We start from the raw sequence: 10,000 nt of genomic DNA, 5'->3' as shown, positions 1-10,000 counted from the left end.
ATGGAAAGGTCACAGAGAGATCGCTGATGACAATAATGACCCTACAATCATCTGACAAGAAAGGCAGAAGAGATAGTGTGTGTGTGTGTGTGAATAAAAAAATACAGAGAGAGAGAGAGAGAGAGAGAGAGAGAGGAGAGGGGGAGGGGATGTTGGTATTGGGTGGATAGGTAGGGGTTCCTGGAATCTCATGACAGTTTGTTACTGATACATAATCATCATCGTTTTTGTTGTTTCCGTTAAATATAAAGAGGAACTATGAGAAAATCGGATTGGCCATTTGCAGCCCTATGGGTGCAGCAATAGGTCGCGATAGCAATTAAAAGATCTTCATCCACCTCTGATCGACCTTTAAACACAACCTTTTACCAACCTATTCAACATTCAAGAGCGCCTTTCTCCGCACATTTTTTATTAACTAGCCAAAAGCCCATGAACTTGTGCACTAAGCATCTACAGAATATATAAAAAAAAGAAAACTTAAGGCTTATAATGTTTGGAGTGTAAACATTTTTTTAAAATCCTTACATTTTACCAAACACTATCTCCCACAATCCACTTTACACATTTCTGTCAATTTCGCAATGATGTTTTTAAGATACCTTCCACATACAAACAATAAAAAAGAACTATTAAACAAACGATAGATCCACATCAACCAAAAAATTTAATCCACTTTTCATCTGTTCATAGACCAAGGATATAAAATGAATTTAAGTTAATCAATTAACTATTTGAGTTATTTTGTGTAAATACAAAAGAAACACTGGAACGCAGAAATTCACTGAAATCTATTACGAACACAAAACAGACAGACAATAAGAAACTTCTTCCTCGACCTTTTTTCATATTAATTACAGACATGCAGACAGGCAGCAAACAAAGAAACAACCAAACACACTTCGTTAGCGGACATGAACATCCTTACACTGACAGCCAGACAAGCAAACAAAACTGGCCGAGTTAACGATCACTTAGACTCACTCTCATCCCCCAGCAGTTCAGAGGCTCACCAGAGAAGGCCAGTACAGACTAGACCGAGAGAATCTTTTCGTCTGTCGCTGTCTGTGACAAATTGCTGACTGTCTGCGATGTGACTCTGGTAACAACGAGGTGGTCTTGCCTCCATTGCAGACACTGGATGATGAAGTAGCCTACATACGTAGTACCAACATGTGCTCTAATGCGATGCTAATTTTTGATAAATGTTAGTCTGCCATAACTTATATTCGTCAAGTACTTCATTATTTTCCTGGCACTGTTGGTTCAGTTGCTGTTTGATGAACTGGCAGTTATTATTATTTATGTCAAAAGGAAGACATATAAGAATCATAATTTTGTCCTTTATCTTATTGGTCCTTTTGAGATTATATATATAATATTTATACAGTACATACGAGTATATGCATGCATGTATGTATGTATATAAATCATACTAAATCGTCTATCTGTATTTTACTAAATCTTATTCATTTATTTGTGACATTTGACGACCATCGCTTACCCACAACATTTCTAGGCACCAAGAGCGTAGTCAGTCAAGCACCTCGTTCAAACACATGTAATATGTGAGAGCGGGAGTCCTGAAGGCACTCATATTAGAGAATAAAAAGCAGACAGACACGTGTGCCAGACGCATTTGCCATGCAAATCAAATCCAAGCACGCAAGCACAAGCTAAACACCAAAATAGAAGCTGCGACATCCGTCAACGAAGTTCAAGGCACTGGTCACTGATTACCACCCGGATAGATCATATATTTTTTTATAATATTACGTCTTTGTTCCTCTTAATGAGGGGTGGTACTGAAGATAAAACAACACAGCGGTCACTGCCACATTCATTCTTTAACGGCTGAGTCGTGGATGAACTCCCTGTGCAGGAAATTTCCTAAGTATATTCAACTGCATTTACTACACTGAAAGTTCTTCAGTAGTTATTCAAACACTGGTATTCACACGCTGCCTCATGCCCTTCCATCCTTTATGTATACTTACAAAAGGTTGGGGTTCTCCTTACATACATACATATATATGCATATATAAATAATTATATATTTATATATACTGTACATATATACATACAAACATGTATATATATATATATATATATATATATATATATATATATATATATATATATATATATATATATATATATATATATATATATATATATATATATATATATATATATATATGCGCATGTGTGTGTGTATTAGCTAAGTGAAAAAAACGAACAAATAAACATCTCTGGTCATATCTGCCGAAACGTCACCAGCTCCCAAAAAGATAGGTTTACTAAAATGATCCCCGCGGGACATTCGACTTATCATAAGAGCACACGGAATACCGGTAAACAGAACTGAAGAAAGTATTCAGAATACCTGGAGGAGGAAGTTAAACATCCACTTAAAAGAACATTAGGAACCGCCTCGATAGCGAAAGCCATTAGGCACTCATGTGCATACGTAAATATATCTTCATACTGTACAAATGTTACCTACACACGCAGATGTGTATATAACAGTATCAAAGAAGTTATTCCTATACAATAAACATCCTCAAGGAATCAATGCAAATGCCTTCATTCTCGTATCTAATCAATGATAAGGAACTTTGACAGATTATTATAGCTTAGGTCCAGCGTCGCAACTTTATCTGATTTAGGAAAATACTTTACAAGGAGAAAATGATCTTGCAGAGAGAGAGAGAGAGAGAGAGAGAGAGAGAGAGAGAGAGAGAGGGGAGAGAGGAGAGTGGGGAAGTACATGACTAGAAGGCATCTTAATCCATATTCAAGTCTTGCAACCTAAGGAATGAAGTGGAGTCCTCTCTCTCTCTCTCTCTCTCTCTCTCTCTCTCTCTCTCTCTCTCTCTCTCTCTAAGTAAGATCATTTTCTCCTTGCACAGCATCTTTCTAAATCATATCAAGCCATGACACCGGACTAAAGCTATAATAATCCATCAAAGCACTTCATCTTCAATCAAATACCAAAATGAGGCCTCCAACCTTCCTTCCAATGTAAAAACATTTCTTATATCCCTTTATATTTTCAAAATAATCATTAGCCTTTCAATTTTTACAGATTCATAATAATGAGCAAAATTTCTCAGAAATGTTCCTTTTGCATCTCTATATCTTCAAGAGCATTGGAGATATCTCCCTCTTTCCATCGCTACATCTCCCAAATAGTGATAATAAATTCCTCCTTTACATTTTCCGAGTTTCATAAAACAAAGAACTACTTAATTCCAGCCATCTTCGTAACTTCTGGAATAAATATTCGTCTCATAACATCATACTAAAAGCAGTTAATAGCTTCAATAACAATTGGGAGAGAGAGAGAGAGAGAGAGAGAGAGAGAGAGAGAGAGAGAGAGAGAGAGAGAGAGAGAGGCAAGGAGGAAGACAGGGCAAATGGGAGGGGAATGGAGGAGACGGAGAAGTGGAGGTGAAAAGATGAGAGAGGAGAAGGAAAATAGGAGTTAAAGAGTGGAAGTGAGAGAAAGGAAGATGAAAAAAGAAGTGATGAGAAAAAAGAACTAGAGACGGGCAAACTGACGGGAGGAAAAGATGAGAAGAGGAACATAAGAAAAAATGAGTGAGTTTGAAGGGAAGGAAAAAATAATGAAAAGAAAGTAAAAAAGGAATAAGACTTCATGCAGACTATGAAGCAAACGAAGCAAGTGAAGAATGCGAAACGGGAGAGGGAGGTATAAAAGGGAAGAGGAAAGGATAAAGAGATGAGACAAAGGTAATAAAATGAAAGAGAATGGAGCATGAAACGAGGAAGGCCAATAACGAAAAGGAACAGACGCGATGTAGAATGTGCAAAAAAGAAAATGGAACAAGAAGGCGAAAGAGCGGGTAAGATAAGAGATATTTAGGTTGTGAAGAAAAGGAGGAAAGGTAAGAGACTGAGAAGAAAATGAAAAAAGGAGAAGAAGGTGCGCAAGAAGGAAAGATAGGAGACGGAAAGAGAGTAAGAAGTGGGTAATGATGAGAGAGAGAGAGAGAGAGAGAGAGAGAGAGAGAGAGAGAGAGATTAAGTAAGACGTACGAGAAAAACTCTCGGAGGACTTAATGGTGGACACACACACACACACACACAAACACTCTCCTGGAAGTTGACGGCCGCTGGGCCCACACACAGCAACGTGGGAACAGGAGTCGGCCATTCCACCGGGTACCTATACGTACCCAGGTGCCTGTCATTAATAACAAGTACCCGTAATTAATTCCATTATTGTCATTTGTCTCTGTAAAGTTACAGCTCTCCACATAGTGACGAATGTCTGTATTTACTACCTCTCAGACCTCACTGTGACCAAAGGCTGATTGCACTAGATGACTAAACTTCTAAGGATTGATTTTTAGGATGAGGTTGCTAGTCCCATGACCATGCTACAGAATATAGTATTCGCGTGGTTATCCCCGCAAGGACTGGCTCAGTCCATTATATTAAATCCTTACTTCCTAATGAGCACCATATTCTTTGGAAGCTTGTTCCATAAGAATAGGGTTCATCTCCTGAATAATAATAATAATAATAATAATAATAATAATAATAATAATAATAATAATAATAATAATATATGCCATATAAGGAGTCTTAGACCACATCCACGTAAATAGAGAGAGAGAGAGAGAGAGAGAGAGAGAGAGAGAGAGAGAGAGAGAGAGACTGCACAGTCGTTTTCAGTGACAGGCAATTACAGAGCAACATAAGGGCGAACTAATCCTCGTGCCCTGCTCACTGGGTGGGCGGTTGCAGTGCAAGTTTTGAAATCATAGTAAAAATAAATAAGAAAATATTTTAACGACAGAGAAACTACTACTCCTCGTACTAATAATAATGAAAATTTCTCACAAAAAGCAGCATCTTTTTGCAAGGACGTATAAAATGGGAACAGAGTTATTATTATCGTTGGACTGTACCAGTGACTAATTAATACCATTATTAGTATATCTGATGATTAACATAGCTTCGCCATAATTTGTATGTGTATATATATGTGTGTATACATATATGTATATGTATATATATGTGACCGAACAATTTGCCGTAAACAAATTGGCCGTAGGACTATTCGCCGTAAGACAATTCGCCGTATGGATATTTCACCGCAAGGATATTTTGCCGTAAAGCATAAGAAGAGAAGGATAAGAAGAGAAGGATAAAAATAAAAATAAAGAATAATGAAGGTCATACACTTTATTTAAAACGTTAAGCTAAAAATTAAAAAGCTAAAAATCACGGAAGTTCATTGCATTTGCACGCAAATAATGTTTTTTTTATTTAAATCGTAACCTCTGACAATGCTTAGTATGCGCTCATAAACATCTTTGTATTTTTTCTTGGTTGAGGTTTTTCCTCTCGTTGCATCGATGACCTTCATTTTAGAAAGAGTCTTCATTTCTCAGGAAACTGAAACATTTCCATAAATTTGGATGAGTACTTGTGAAGGATGCTTGCAGCGCATTATGGAAACCTACTGGTCCATTGTTGGTGTTCGCCAGCTGATTTAGGGCTCTTTCATACATATTCCAGAGACAGATAGGAAAAGTAGGAGGAACTCTACGTCTACGAGCTCCCCTGCCTCTCTCCCCACCAAAGTAATGAGTTTCAAAATATATCACAGTTTCTTGTGTTAAGTCATTGTCATCCACAAGTCCTGTGAATTTCCGAAGAATTGACGTGTCTACAGAACGGGGAGAGATTTTTACTCTACGATAGCGGGGTGGAAGACGGAAACAGAGGGTTGATTTTTGGTACGACTGCAGGGTTGCACGATCTAACAATACATAGGATATGCATGCACCCCACGAATTTTCTGTCTCCTTCCGAATAAGACTCTTGACACTCACAACAGGTTTTTTTAAAAGGTTAAAGATTTGCTCGAATCCCTAAGACGCTAAAATCTAATGACTGATTTTGAACAAGCATCGGTAGTGTCTGGAGGCGGGATAAATGCAAGTGCCATAAAGCACTTTACTTCTGTGTTAAAACCTGTTACACTTGTGGATGGAAAATTGTCAGAAAAACTCAGAAAACTAGCTTGCTCAGAATCAATCAATCAGATTTTCAGGTCTCAGGGACTCGAGCAAATCTTTAACCTTTTGAAAAACTTATTGTAAGTGCCAAGAGAATTATTCGGAAGGAGGCGGAAGTTCGTGGGATGCATGCATGTCCTAGGCTGACATGTACAGTATATAACTGATAACAGATTTCAGGACAAATCTTAAATGTTCCATCGCATGCCCAATTCTTGTGTATTTCTAGATCGTGCAACCCTGCAGTCGCACCAAAAGTCAACATTCTGTTTTCGTCTTCCACCCTTCTATCGTAGAGTAAAAATCTTTCCCGTTCTGTAGACACGTCAGTTCTTCGGGAATTCCGTAACCGATTCCTGATCTAGGTACAGGAGGAACCTTTTCTTCCATTTGCCTCCATCTTCTAATGTTTCTTGATGAACTTGACGTTGATGGCATAAAAGAGCGTCCTTCATCCTCTAGTTCCCCACATGCGGCACCAATCACAGATCTTGAAGCTAACTGGGATTGAAGTGCATTTTCTTTTAGATTTGCTATTGCTTCTTGCATTTTTGGTTGGCTAGGATTCGATGGATGTGTATGCTCACTCGCAATTTTACAAATGGGAATCATTTTACTATTCAGTATTTTATGAACTCTTGCTTTACAGTTTGCATCAAGGCACTTGCAATAGACATTGCCGCCTCCATATTTTCTTTCTTGCCTATAAATAAAGTTGAGTCGTCTACGAGCTTATCACAACCTCTGCTGCTTTTGGTAGTGAATGTCATCGTAAGGGTTTAAGTTTCAGCTTTTAAAGAAAAATAATGTAAATAACCTCTCAAAATAAGCTTTTTGCTTTTGATTTTCCAAGATAAGCTTGTTATTTTTAAATAATTGTTAAACGACCTTTCTGCTTCTAAATTCTCATTACGGCAAAATGTCATTGCGGCGAAATATCCGTACGGCGAATTGTTTTACGGCGAATAGGCCTAGTCCTACGGCCAATCATCCTCCGGTGAAATGCCTTAGGCGAATTGTCCTAGGTCCATATATACACTATATATATATATATACATATATATTTATATATACTATATATATACTGTATATATATATAATATAAATTTTTGTCTTGATCGAGGCCCACGAAACTAAATCTTAAAGAGCTTAGTAAGATTCCCGACGTAAGCAGTAACTTAAAACCTAGTAGCAGTCGACTACGGTAGGTCGCAGTTAGAGTGAAGAAGGCTGTAGAGCTACCAACCTTATTCCAACAGACTTGCAGAGAAAAAGAAGGCTGAGGGTCAACACCCTATGGAGCTGCCCCTGCTTTGATTGAATAATGAGCGGATAAGCCGACTCTTAACTCTGCACTAAACGAAAAAAGCTTAGGTTCCCATCTTGATCAGAGAGGGTGCCCCCACAATATACAACTTACTTCAGGTATGAGTTATTCCCAAGGTATAAAGAATTGTCATAAACATACATATATAGTATATATATATATATATATATATATATATATATATATATATATATATATATATGTATGTTTGTGTGTATATGTATATAGTATATATAAATATTAGACATATAAATATATATATATATATATATATATATATATATGTTTGTGTGTATACATATATATATATATATATATATATATATATATATATATATATATATATATATATATATATATATATATATATATCAACATATAAATATATATATATGTAATTGTAATAGCCACAATGCCCTCTAAACTTTCTCGAATTCTTACCGCTTTTTTGGATACGCTTGTCACTGCAAAGCCTTAAGATCCAAGTGCAAGAAATATGAGGAAATTCTGATGCGCGGTAGCGGGAAACGAACCCGGGTACGCTAATCAGAACGATGTACTATTGTCGACCTGACCTTGTAGTGACAAGAGTATCCAAAAAAGCGCGAAGAATTCGAGAAAGTTAAGAGGGCATTGTGGCTATTACAATTACATATGTATCTGGTAAAAAGTGACCAGTAGATTCTACATATATATATATATATATATATATATATATATATATATATATATATATATATATATATATATATATATATATATATATATATATATGTATACAGTGTATATATCACCAGACTGTATCGGAGAGCAAAATGTACGCTCTTTCTCTTAACAAAATATCTATGTTTCTACCTCCGTCAAATATTTGTTCGTGTTCCATCCTTTCTGGTGTAAATCTTCAGGTGCTTACACACTGCACCATATCAGTCTCCGTCTGTCGCTCTGGTGTCAGCGTTAGAGTTATCAACTCACTTTCTCTCCGCTAAAGAGAGATGTATTACTTTAAATATGGGTGTTTACCTCTACAAATACCACCCAAAAAGGAATTACTAAGTACAATATACTATAAAAACCTTAAAGAATATATATATATATATATATATATATATATATATATATATATATATATATATATCTACTCATATATATTTATGTATGTATGTATTTACGTATGTATGTATATATGTGTATATATATATACTGTATATACAAAATAGGTAAATAAAAAACTGTTTTGACTACAGCCATTTTTTTTTTCATGAATGGATCGTGAATCATGAACTATGGTCAGTCATTTAGACCAAATATATACTTGAACGAAGACACAAATCGTACCTTTGGGAAATGACTTGTTGCCAACTATACTTATTTGAGTGATATGTGCGGTGTTCTTCTTCAGAATGAAAACTTCGAAATAGTTTTTCATTGCCAGTTCTCGATACTGGAAAGTACGGCACGTGACTCCCACCCCTTACAAAAAGGAACAAACGACTAGCCTCGCAACTTGACTTAGTTGCCAAAGCGATATCAGTATCGAGTTCTTCCTACGAATGAAAACATCCCAGCATGACTTTCATTGATAAATTTGGTTACTGGTACGTATGGATTCCGAATTTACGTTATTACAACCCTTACTTTACAGGAAATAGGCTGAAGACGTTTTTAAGTGCTCTAGATAGTTTTTGTGCAAGATCCACTGCCTCATTGAACCCTGACAATATTGACTCAGCGGTTCCTTCACCTGCGGATGTTTGTTCTGCTGACTTGAAACATTTCGAAGACGTGCAAGTACTCAGATGAGAGAGAGAGAGAGAGAGAGAGAGAGAGAGAGAGAGAGAGAGAGAGAGAGAGAGAGACGGGAAGGACTTTAAAATATAATAATGTACAAATGTTATGACATACTTCTTCACTTATTATTTAGTATTGCCATGAACAGTATTCTTTCACTGTGTTGAAGCTTAATAAGTATATAAGAAAACTCTGCTGATACTGTATATGTTGTAGGAAAACTGGAAAAAAAATACATTTCAGTATTTCCATTTTCAGACTTTTTGTTTACTGAAAAGCCAAAGATTAACTAAAAATAAAAACAAAAAATGACACCTTTATAGATATATCTCTTCAAAATTCCGGGAATCATAAGTACCCGGTGAATGTAATCAAATGCAGACCATTTTTACAACTCGAGAACTCTAGTTTTTAATGACTCAAAGTCAATGTAAACAAGGCCTGCCTTTACGTATACTGTAAGAAGTGCGTTCTGGGATATCTCAAATAAAGACTTTCCGAAAAGTCCCGAGGGCTTTAAAGGTCGATGTAATCAGGATCCACGCCAAAAGACTGAAAAAACTTGAGGACTTTCAAGGTCACTACCACATAGGATAAATCCTTCTAGGCAATAATCCACTTCCCCTATATTTTTAGGACGACACCAATAAGGAAGACTTTCAGTATTTCAGGACTTTTAAAGTCATTTATAAACAAGAAAGTCACTGACAGCCAACAACTCACACGCCTCAAGGTGATGTTTGAAATGAGACAAATTAGGATTTAAACATTTCCAGAATTATGAAGGTCAACTGCAGAGAAGACGCGTCCTTCCAGGTAACAAGTT

The 10,000-nt window shown here is 36.3% G+C and overlaps 1 protein-coding gene across 3 annotated transcripts in view; it reads right to left on the bottom strand.

Annotated features, from left to right (window-relative positions):
- The window catches only part of Rab23 (RAS oncogene family member Rab23), a 177,765-nt gene that overhangs the window by 68,341 nt on the left and 99,424 nt on the right, over positions 1-10,000 (bottom strand). The window lies entirely within an intron of this gene.

Source organism: Macrobrachium rosenbergii, chromosome 13 (assembly GCF_040412425.1).
Source record: "Macrobrachium rosenbergii isolate ZJJX-2024 chromosome 13, ASM4041242v1, whole genome shotgun sequence".
NCBI classification, from domain to species: domain Eukaryota; kingdom Metazoa; phylum Arthropoda; class Malacostraca; order Decapoda; family Palaemonidae; genus Macrobrachium; species Macrobrachium rosenbergii.
Note: the sequence above shows the minus strand (reverse complement) of the source record. Positions and strands in the feature narration are given on the sequence as shown.